Below are 9827 nucleotides of genomic sequence, written 5' to 3' on the forward strand. Positions count from 1 at the left end.
GTTCCAAAGCTTTTTCCCTCTCATGGTGCCCCATAATGTAGAGACACACTAATTATATTTTCCTATTATTATTCAACCAAAACTGAGCTAAGGGCTTTTTATGTATCGGATAATTGCAACCAACCTCAGGAGGTTGGTTTTATTACCTTCCTCCTGTTGCATATAAGGAAGCTGACACTCACTGAGGTCAAGTTCATTATGCCAGGAAGTAGCAAAGACAGAATTTGAACTCAGATCTGCCTGCTCTCAAAAACGATGTGGCTCCTACCCTTAAGAATCTAGTTGTAGACAGAGGACAGGCAATCCTTTTTTAATCACAGGCTTGAAAATATAGAGGTTGTGACTCTCCTCTGATAATACATAGTATGTGGGATCAGGACAAGGAGGGGCAGCTGCATGTGGGGCATCAGGAAATGCTTGAGTTGTCAGGATTTCACATCAATTCAAAAAATACTATTTGTGGTTTTATAATACTGTGGATACTTGCAGAAACTTGATGGACTGTATTCAGTCCTCAGTGGTGAGTGAGGCTTAGTTAGGCAGAGACCTGGGAATTCTGGTAAGAGGGCCGGCACCTCAAAAGCAGTAAGTGTGGGTAAGCCTGCAATGTTTAGGAAAGGAAGCCAGTCTGCCTGCGTCAGGGAGGGTAAATCAGCTTTACTTTGCCTACCAGGCTTCATTGTTTGAAAACAGCTGCCTGGGGTGCTCTGTTGAGGACAGCAGTGAGACTGGGTGAGAAGTCAGACAACAGAGTTCTGAGATCGCTTAGTGATGTCTGCAAGGGCACCAGGTAGCACAAGCGCTATATACCTGCCATCAGGATGCTGCAGAACACAGAGCACATCAAAGGATGAGGAAGCAGGAAGGCTGAAAGGTCACCTCAGGGTGTGTCACAAAGACCTATTTTTCTAGGAGGACATGGAGTTTGGACTTGATGGAATAGACAAGGAATGACCACGAGTGCTGAGTTCTCTGGCAAAGAAGGCTCCAGATAAAATTCGGGCTGCAATATGTGAAACTCAAAGGCAGCTATGTGAAATGTGGTCCCTGGCCACTCACACCGCTTCTGAACCTGACCTTCCCATGGAGCCAGCCGTCAGGCATCGAAGGGATGCCCTAGGAGGAAGAAATTATACTTCTGTTGTTGGGTAAAAGCTCGAGTGGTAGGCAAGCGTCTGGTTTTCACGAGAGCTGTGGGTTGGCCAGTAATGTCCCAGGTATCACTCCCACAGCCCAGGCATCTCAACGGTCATTAGGTCATCTCAACGGTATTCCTGGATGAGGTGTCCCACGGTGGAAAATTATGTCACTAAAAGCCCAGGTCTGACCTGGTCGTATCACAGGTCGCCAGTCTGCGACACCTTATCATCATCACCATCACTCAGATTTATTGCGCATGTGCCACGTGCTGGGATGAGTCTGGCTTTACGTTTTTATCTCAGTTTGTCCTCACGACAACCCTAAGATGTGCCAGGTGTGCCCACTGATCCGATGAGTGAACTGGGGCTCAGAGGGTCCGTATGACTTCCCCACGGCGGAGCGGGAGATACGAACTGAGCTCTCTCCACTGCCAGGGCTGTGCTCTTCGCCATTATTGTCACTTATGCCATGGCTCGGCACACGGGGGCTCCCCCTGACGTCACGTCAGGAAAAGCACAGGCAAATCTCCACGAGTGCCCAGTGGACTGAGACCTCTGCCCCCCTTCTTTCTCAGAGGAAATCAACAATCAAGCCACAAGAACCTGGAAATTCCTATGTTAACCATACATCCCAAAATATTACTGTCAACAAGGAGGGTTGGGAGGCCCAGTCCACCCCCCCCCCAAAAAAAAAAACCCCATCATCTCCAGGGTCTGGAATAAATATAACAGAAACATGAAATTCATTTCTGAAATTGGGGGGTGGGAACTCATATATCATAACTAGTTTAAACCCCAAGTTTCCCAAGATCCACACACCCTTCTGGAAGCTTGGGCTTTATTTCAATTTCCTGAGACACCTAAAACTCCCGTTTTCTAAGTCCAGTTTTCTGCTCTTCTGTGTTCTGCTTAGGACACTGGCAAAAACAAAACTTCCACACATACCTAATGCCATATTTTAAATACATCTCTGAACAGTTGGATGGAGACCAGAAGCCCTCCCATTCTGGTTCAAGAAGCCCTTGTTTATTTAACTGATACATAATAAGCCCATTTGCTTTTACCTTTAACCTCTTAAAACGCTCTGTGGTTTTCATAGATTTCCTTTTCACATGTACAGTGATACCCACTTCCATTTTCATTATATATAAAAGCTGCATACTTTCCATCAAGCCCATTCTTTTTCTCAATACAAATCCATTTCATGGTATTTCTAAGCTTAGTAGAATCTCTCTCCAAAAGCTAAAGGAGTTTTTTTTTTTTCCTTGTCTTTATTTAGAGCTGTACAATGGGATTATTGTAAAATGTGGTGGAATGTGGACCTCTGAAATATTTATTTGCAGAATGAAGATTCCCACAGTTCAGTTTCTAGTGCCATCACTGTATTGGTCAGGATAGGACAGCTTTTGCTGCGATAACAACCAACCAGCTGTTAAGTTTGCCTTAAAACAGAAAATCTCTATTTCTCATTTGCACACTAGTCCTATTGAAGGTCAGCTGGGGGCTCTGTCCTCGCTCTGGTACTGGGCTGACGGAGCAGCCAGAACCTTGATGGTCGTCAAGGAAGAGAAAAAGACAGATGTGGTAAGTTGCATACTGGCTCTTAAAACTTAGACCCAGAAATGACATTTCACTTGTGCTTATATTTAGTGGCCAAAGTAAACCATGTGGCCATGGCCAGCCCGAACTCTAAGCTGTAGGGAAGTGCAACCCTTCCAATACCAGGTCAGGACACACTGAGCACCTTTGGCGACCTCCACTACGGCCACAGCTCGCTGTCTGTGGGCAAGGTGTGCGGGCCAATAATGACGAGAGCTCAGCCTAAGTGAGTGCTTACTATCAGCACATGTGACTTTGAACACCTTGCATGTATTATCTCATTACAATGGAAAGACAAGCCTATGAGAGAGGCACGCTTCACCCCACTCGAAAAATGAGGAAACTGAGGTCCAGAAAAGTTGAATCACTTGGCCAAGTCCCCCTGGCTAGTAAAGGGATGGGCTGAGGCTTGAACCCAGGGAGGCAGAATGGGCCAGATCTGCGCCCCTACCAGTGCTGCAGCAGCGCCTCCCCCCACACCACCGTTATGATGACTACTACACCCCGCTCACTGTCTCTGCAGTGATACAACCACCCCTGACCTTCATGATTCCTGTGTGGGTGACCTAACAAATAAAGCCCCACTGCTCCTACTGCAGAGTATAACCACATACTGTCCAGTGTAACGGATACTTAAAGGCTCGGAAACCATACACCAAAAAAACAAAAAAAACCAACCTACAGACTGGGAGAAAGCATTTGCAAACCACATATCTGATATCTGATAAAGAGTTAAATTCAACATATATAAGGAACTCGTACAACTTAACTTAAAAAAAGAAAAACAAATAACCCAATTAAAAAGGGCAAAGGAACCAAACAGACATTTTTCCAAAGAAGCCAATAGAAACGGCCAACAGACATATGAAAAGAGGCTCAACATCACTAACCATCAGGGAGATGCAAACCAAAACCACAAGGAGATATCAGCTCACACCTGTTAGGGTGTCCTCATCAGAAAGACAAGAGACAAATGCTGCTGAGGACGTGGAGAAAAGGGAACCCTTGTGCACTGCTGGTGGGGCTGTAAACGGGTGCAGCCACAATGGAAAACAGTATGGCGGTTCCTCAAAAAGTTAAAAACAGAACGACCACGTGATCCAGCCATCCCACTGCTAGGTCTGCATCCAAAGGCAATGACATCTCTATGTCAAAGAGACGTCTGCGCTCCCACGTGCATCGCAGCGCTATTCACAATAGCCGCGGCGCAGGGAGGGCCTAAGTGTCCGTCATGGGGTGAAGGGATCCAGGGGATGTGGAATATATGTGTAGACAATGGACTATTTTGCAACCTTTAAAAAGGAGGAAGTCCTGCCATTTGCAGCAACATGGATGAGCATGGAGACATTATGCTGAGTGAAATAAACCAGACACAGGCCAGTAGTGTACGGTCTCACTTGTATGCGGAATCTAGGCTGAACTAAGAAACAGAGAGTAGAATAGTGTTTGCCAGGGGCTGTCTGGATGGATGAAATAGGGAGAGGCTGGTAAAAGGATAAGGTTATAAGATGAATAAGGTCTGAGGATCTAACGTATAACAAGTTGACTACAGTGGATAGTGATGTATAATTAAAATTCGCTAAGAAAGCAGAAATCAAGCGTTCTCACCAAAAAAGGGGTAGACGGTGCAAGGTGAGGTGGTGGCTGTGTTAATTAACTTGATGGTGGGAATCCTTTCACAATATGCATGTATCACTAATAATCACATTGTATACTCTAAATATACTTTTATTTTTCCATTACACCTCGATAATGCAAGAACCATCCTCTTGAAGTCAGAATTCTTAAGCTCATCCTCTCGGTTGAGGTAAGAGCAATAACCTGTCTCAGCCATCCAGATGTAAAAGCCAGACACTTGGAGATTCTTCCTGATCCCTCCCTCTCCCTTACCTTCCATACCCTCCACCACCACGTCTTTGCCAGTTACTTCATCTCTATTTCTCACAGCCTTTCACTTCTTCCCCATCTCACATCGGCATAGTTCGAGCCACCACGCTCTTTGGCCCAGGCCACCGCCGTGGTCTCGCCTGGAGCTGGCCTTCTGGTGACAGATGACACCTGACCGTGGCACGCCTTTAGTGTGGTCCCGTGATAAATGTCTGCTTGAGCCCGGGGGTCCAGCAATGCCTGAAGCCAGAACCCCGCGGACATTCTTGTTAGCTTTCTGTCTCTTGCGACTAATCCACCTTGGCAAGTAATTACTTCTTCCCCCAGCAATCCAGACACCTCCGCCTTATCTTGTACCCCCAAGTAGCTTCTCCAAAGCCAGCACGTGTTAGACACTCAGTGCCTGTTTGCCCGAGGGAATGGATCGGGATGAGCTTCAAAGTCCTGTCCCAGATCACAATGGCGCCTTGAGAGGAAAAGGCTTTGGCTTTGCCCTTGAAAAACCCACCAAACGTCACCGCACAAAGACGCAGGAGTCAGACAGAGCGGCCGACAGCACCGTTGTGCGACTCGCCCTTTTTCCTCGTCGAGCGGTTTGTAGGAGCGGTGCCGGGAGTTTTTCTCACTCCCTTCAATGTGGTTTTGCTTACTTACTTCCCCACCCCCAGGGAAGCCTCTCATCTCCTGGGCCTCTTTCATTTTCAAGTCCAGCCCAGGAAAAAAAATGTGCGTATAGAAAATCCTCTAATTACCGAATCTGATTTTCATTTGAACTTTTCCTCTCTGACAGCACCGCAGAGCTGTTTGGTGAGCAGCGGCCAGCAAAGACCCCGTGCATGTCTGTGACAGAGGATCCCCTGGCGTGTGTGCATGTCTGTGTGTATGTGCAAGTGTGTGTGGGTCAGGGTATTTTTGTGTGTGTACTTGTACAAATGCATGTTTGTGTGAGTGTGTAAACAGAAGTGGGTGTGTGTGTATGTGAGTGTGTGTGAATGAGTGTGGTGTGTCAGTGAATGCGTCTGGGACATGCCTGTGTGCTGTGTGCGCGTGAACGGGTGCATGGGTGTGAATAAAGAGGCTATGAGTGAATGCGGGGTGGGCGTGTGTCTGTGTGTCCACGTGAGTGAGTGTGTGAATGACTGTGAGCGTGTGCAGGTTCATGGAAGTTAGAAGGGCTTTACAAGTGGGGGTGGCATTTGAAAAGACGTAGGAAGTGCCAGGCACAAAGGGACAGGACGTCATGGGGTGAGCGTGAGCCTAAGATCACTGGGATGGGGACCGAGGGGGACCTCAGCTTCCAGGCAAGAGGAGTTTGTGTGGAAAAGGGCTTGGAGGCAGCCTCAGAGAATGAGCCCAGAGAGCTGTGCCTATAGGAGTCCCCAGCAGATCTCTGGAGAGGACCATCCATTGTGAGAAGCTCATAACAAGAGGTTTGTCCGTGGGGAAGGCCCCGGGCATTCTGTAGGGAAGCATGTGCCTGCGGGGCCAACACGCAGGGTCTCTGAGGGCCGACCCCGGTCTGAGGTAGCACGTAACGGTGGAGACCGGGGCCTCCAGAGCTTGGCTTCCCCGGGTTGAAGCCAGGCTCTCTGGCATCACTGTGGGTACGCGGAGGCAGAGAGAGTTTGAAGTTAAGCATCACACAGACGCTGAGACTTTATGTGTGACTCAGTTTCTGCGTGCCATTGCCTGGTTAGCAAATAGTCCAGAAATAGAAACAACTGACAGCGCGAAATAGGGATACACAGGGAGGGAGGGCATGCGGGCTAGAGATAGATGGCAGACAGATAGATGGTAAACAGATACCGAGCTCTTATTACGATTTTCTGTTTTAATTATCAGTCTCTCCCCCCATTCTCCTAGAAGCTGAGACTCCAGGGTTGGTACGAGAACTGACCCACATCCAGAATCTAGCACAGTGCTAGGTTAGTAGTCAATGCTGACAAATGTTTGTTGAGTGACTGAGAGAAATAAAATAGCAAAGTCAGGATCTTTGGGGAGAAATGGGGAGATGTCATCTAAGTTGTACAGAAAGTTAAGTTCTGGGGAATCTAATGCTCAGCACCTTGATTCCAGTCAACAATACTGTAGCACAGTCCTCAGAGTGGCTAAGAGACTAGATATTAATTGTTCTTATCACACACACACAAAAAAATGATTATAATTATGTGACACGATAAAGATGTTAACTAACACTTGGGTGGTAATCATATTGTGACTTATAAATTTGTAATTATCAAATCAACACGTTGTACACCTTGAACTTACACAGGCCAAGTTTCCTGGTCAGGCTTCCTACCCGTGGCCTAGTGGAAAAATAAAAGACGTGTGAATACATTTGGGGAGTGGAAGAGGAGAAGGATGAGCCCGTTGACGTATCATCAGAAGACGATGGAACAGCCCACAGTGACAGCCCAGGTTCCAGGGGCATGTGGGCTGCGCCGCAGGAATCCCGTGTCTCAGTGCATGAGAGGCGTCCGGCTGGCAGACGGACTTCCGCCTGCCCCCGGCACTGGCCGCAGGAGTCTGGTACGTGCTGTCAACTATCCTGAAGAGAACAAAGGAAAAATGGAGGAGACAGATGCTTCACTGGCAGTCAAAGTGAAAAGAACGGTCCAGAAAACAGCTGACTGAATAGTGTTAGGTCTCCTGTGGAAAACAACTGAACAGGATCCGCAAGAATGTTTTAGTGCCTTTGGAGAGGTTCTTACGGCTCAGGTCAAGAGAAAGATTAAAGCCGGTCATTCAAAAGGGTTGGGCTTTGTTCGATTTACGGAATATGACACCCAGGTGAAAGTAAAGTCAGAGCAGCATATGATGGATGGATGGCGGTGTGACTGCAAACTTCCTCATTCTAAGCAAAGCCTGGATGAGCCTCTGAGGAGCAGAAAGGTGTTTGTTGGATGCTGTACAGAGGACATGGCCAGTACGGGGAAGTGGTAGGTGTCTTTGTTCCCAAACCTCTTCAGGGCTTTTGCTTTTGTTACATTTACAGATGATCAGGTTGCCCGATCTCTTCGTGGAGACGACTTGATCATGAAAGGAATCGGTGCACACACGGTCAATGCTGAACCTAAGCACCCCAGCAATAAACTGTTAGAAAGACACGGAAGCTCTGCTGGACATCCAGGTGGCTCCGGGAACCAGAGTGCGTTTGGTAACCTGCAGGTTGGGGGCAGCTGGCCCGGGAAACGATCGAGGTGGTAACCTGGGGGGAGGGAGGAACCTGGGCGTCAGCGCGTTAATCCCGCGGGGAGGCAGAGCCGCCCGGGGCGGCACGGCCGTGTGGGCCAGTCCGAAGAACCAAAACCCAAAAGCCAAGGTAACGTGCAGAGGGAGCCAAATCAGGCCTTCGGTTCTGGGAATAACTCTCACAGTGGTTGTTCTAATTCTGGGGCAGCGGTTGGCTGGGGATCAGCTTCAAACGCAGGGTCAGGCCGTGGTTTTCAGTGGAGCGCTTGGACCCAAGTGTGGATTCCAACCTTCTAGCTGGGGAATGTAGACGGTGGGAATTCAAATTTTTCTAAACCCATGGTAAGTGTGTTGTAAAGTACATGTGTACAAGAATTTTCAAAATTGGTTTGTTCAGTGGGGAGTATATTCAGCAGTGTTTTTGACATTTTTCTTTAGAAAAAAGAGAAAGAGCTAAAGAAATTTTATAAGTTTTGTTATATAAAAGGTGGAAATACAGACTTTAAAGATGCTGTAATATTTTATCCCTGGTCTTGTCCAGTGAATTCTTTGCATGTGGAAATTGGAAAGCATTGATTAGAACTACGCTCTTTTCTCCTGGGTTTAATTTGAACCCCACCATATGGATTTTTTTTTTCCCTGCCTTGGGAAAATCTCCTTTTTGGAGATCATGGTGCCACAGTGTTTGGTTCTTTGGTTTTTGTTTTTTAACGCCTGTCTCCCTCCATGTGCAAAAGCACAGCATGAAGCATTCATTTAATCTCTGCAGTTCATCTCATTTCAAATGTTTATGGAAGAAGCATTTGCTGAAAGTAGTGCTGTAACTACTCTCCATAGGAACACTTCAGTCCACATGCTTTCTCATTCAAGACTTCATCGTCACACTGCACAGGCGGCGTCTTTGACAGTGGGTGTGCCATTTTTATCTGCTATTCTTTATTTCACGGAGTTGTATCAACACTATGAGCACAAAGCTGTGATATCCTACCAGAAGGCTGTTTGAACCTTTGAAACTTTGCGGGGGGGTTGATGGTGGTGCCGAGGCATGAAAGGCTGGTATGAGCGAGAAAAGGAGAGAGAGCGTGCAGAGACGGTGATGCAAAATGGGTATCTTTTAACTTGGCAAGATGGGCCCGTCCATCCTGTGGCTTTGGTGAGAGAGTGTGCAGGGAGCAATGAGAGCAAACGATAGAGGAATGTTTCTTGCATTCAAAGGACATCCACATCTGTTGGAAGACGTTCAGTGAGCTTTTTCCTGAGCTAATGCACGTTAGTTGCATGTGTTAAGTGAAACGATGCTTGTATTTCCCCTCCCCCTTTGTCAACTGCTGTGAAGGCTGTAGGGTGCGTGCGCTCTTCTGTTACTGATCTGTAAGCGCAGTAATGTGAACTGGAGCTGATGGGTTGAGAACAGGGACTGAGCTTGTGGTGTGCTTTGCAGGAGTGCCTGGAAGTCTGCACCAGGGAGCTGGGGGTGTCTCAAAGAAGGGAGTGTTCTAATGTCTGTCAGCTGCTCACAAGAATGCTCTTTCCTGCAATTCTATGTCCTGCGCTTGGGTACTTTTATAAGAGTTGTCAAAATTGGAAATTCCTTAAATTGAACTGATTTAAATAAAAAATTAATACAATTATATGTCAATTACATCTCAATTTTTTTTTAAATCGGGTTCTTCAAAACATTGAGCTCCTAGATCAAGACTTGCCTGAAGCCAGATCTACTGCTAAACTTGCAATTCCATTAAATTCCCTGTTGTGTGAAATCCAGTTTCAGTGGCATTTACTAACGCTTGAACCTGGAAGATTGCAAATGGCTGCAGCCCCTTAACCACTTTGTGCCTCAGTCTTCTCCTTTGCCTTGCTGCTACAAACACACAGGGGAGACGCGGATTGTTAAAAGCATGGATTTTGGCGTCGAAAGACTAGATCCAAATCTGTCCAGCTGCAAGGCCTCAGTGGGTCATTCCGTTGCGCCGAGCCTCCATTTCCTCATCTGTACAATGGCTTCAGTGA

At 47.1% G+C, this 9827-nt stretch overlaps 1 pseudogene; it reads left to right on the top strand.

Annotated features, from left to right (window-relative positions):
* The window catches only part of LOC129087198 (TAR DNA-binding protein 43-like), an 89238-nt pseudogene extending 81111 nt beyond the window's left edge, over positions 1-8127 (top strand).
* The last annotated feature ends 1700 nt before the right edge of the window (positions 8128-9827 follow it).

The sequence above is a fragment of the Pteronotus mesoamericanus genome, unplaced genomic scaffold (genome assembly GCF_021234165.1).
Source record: "Pteronotus mesoamericanus isolate MK-2021 breed Mesoamerican mustached bat unplaced genomic scaffold, CSHL_Meso_final scaffold_507, whole genome shotgun sequence".
In the NCBI taxonomy this organism is placed as follows: Eukaryota; Metazoa; Chordata; class Mammalia; order Chiroptera; family Mormoopidae; genus Pteronotus; species Pteronotus mesoamericanus.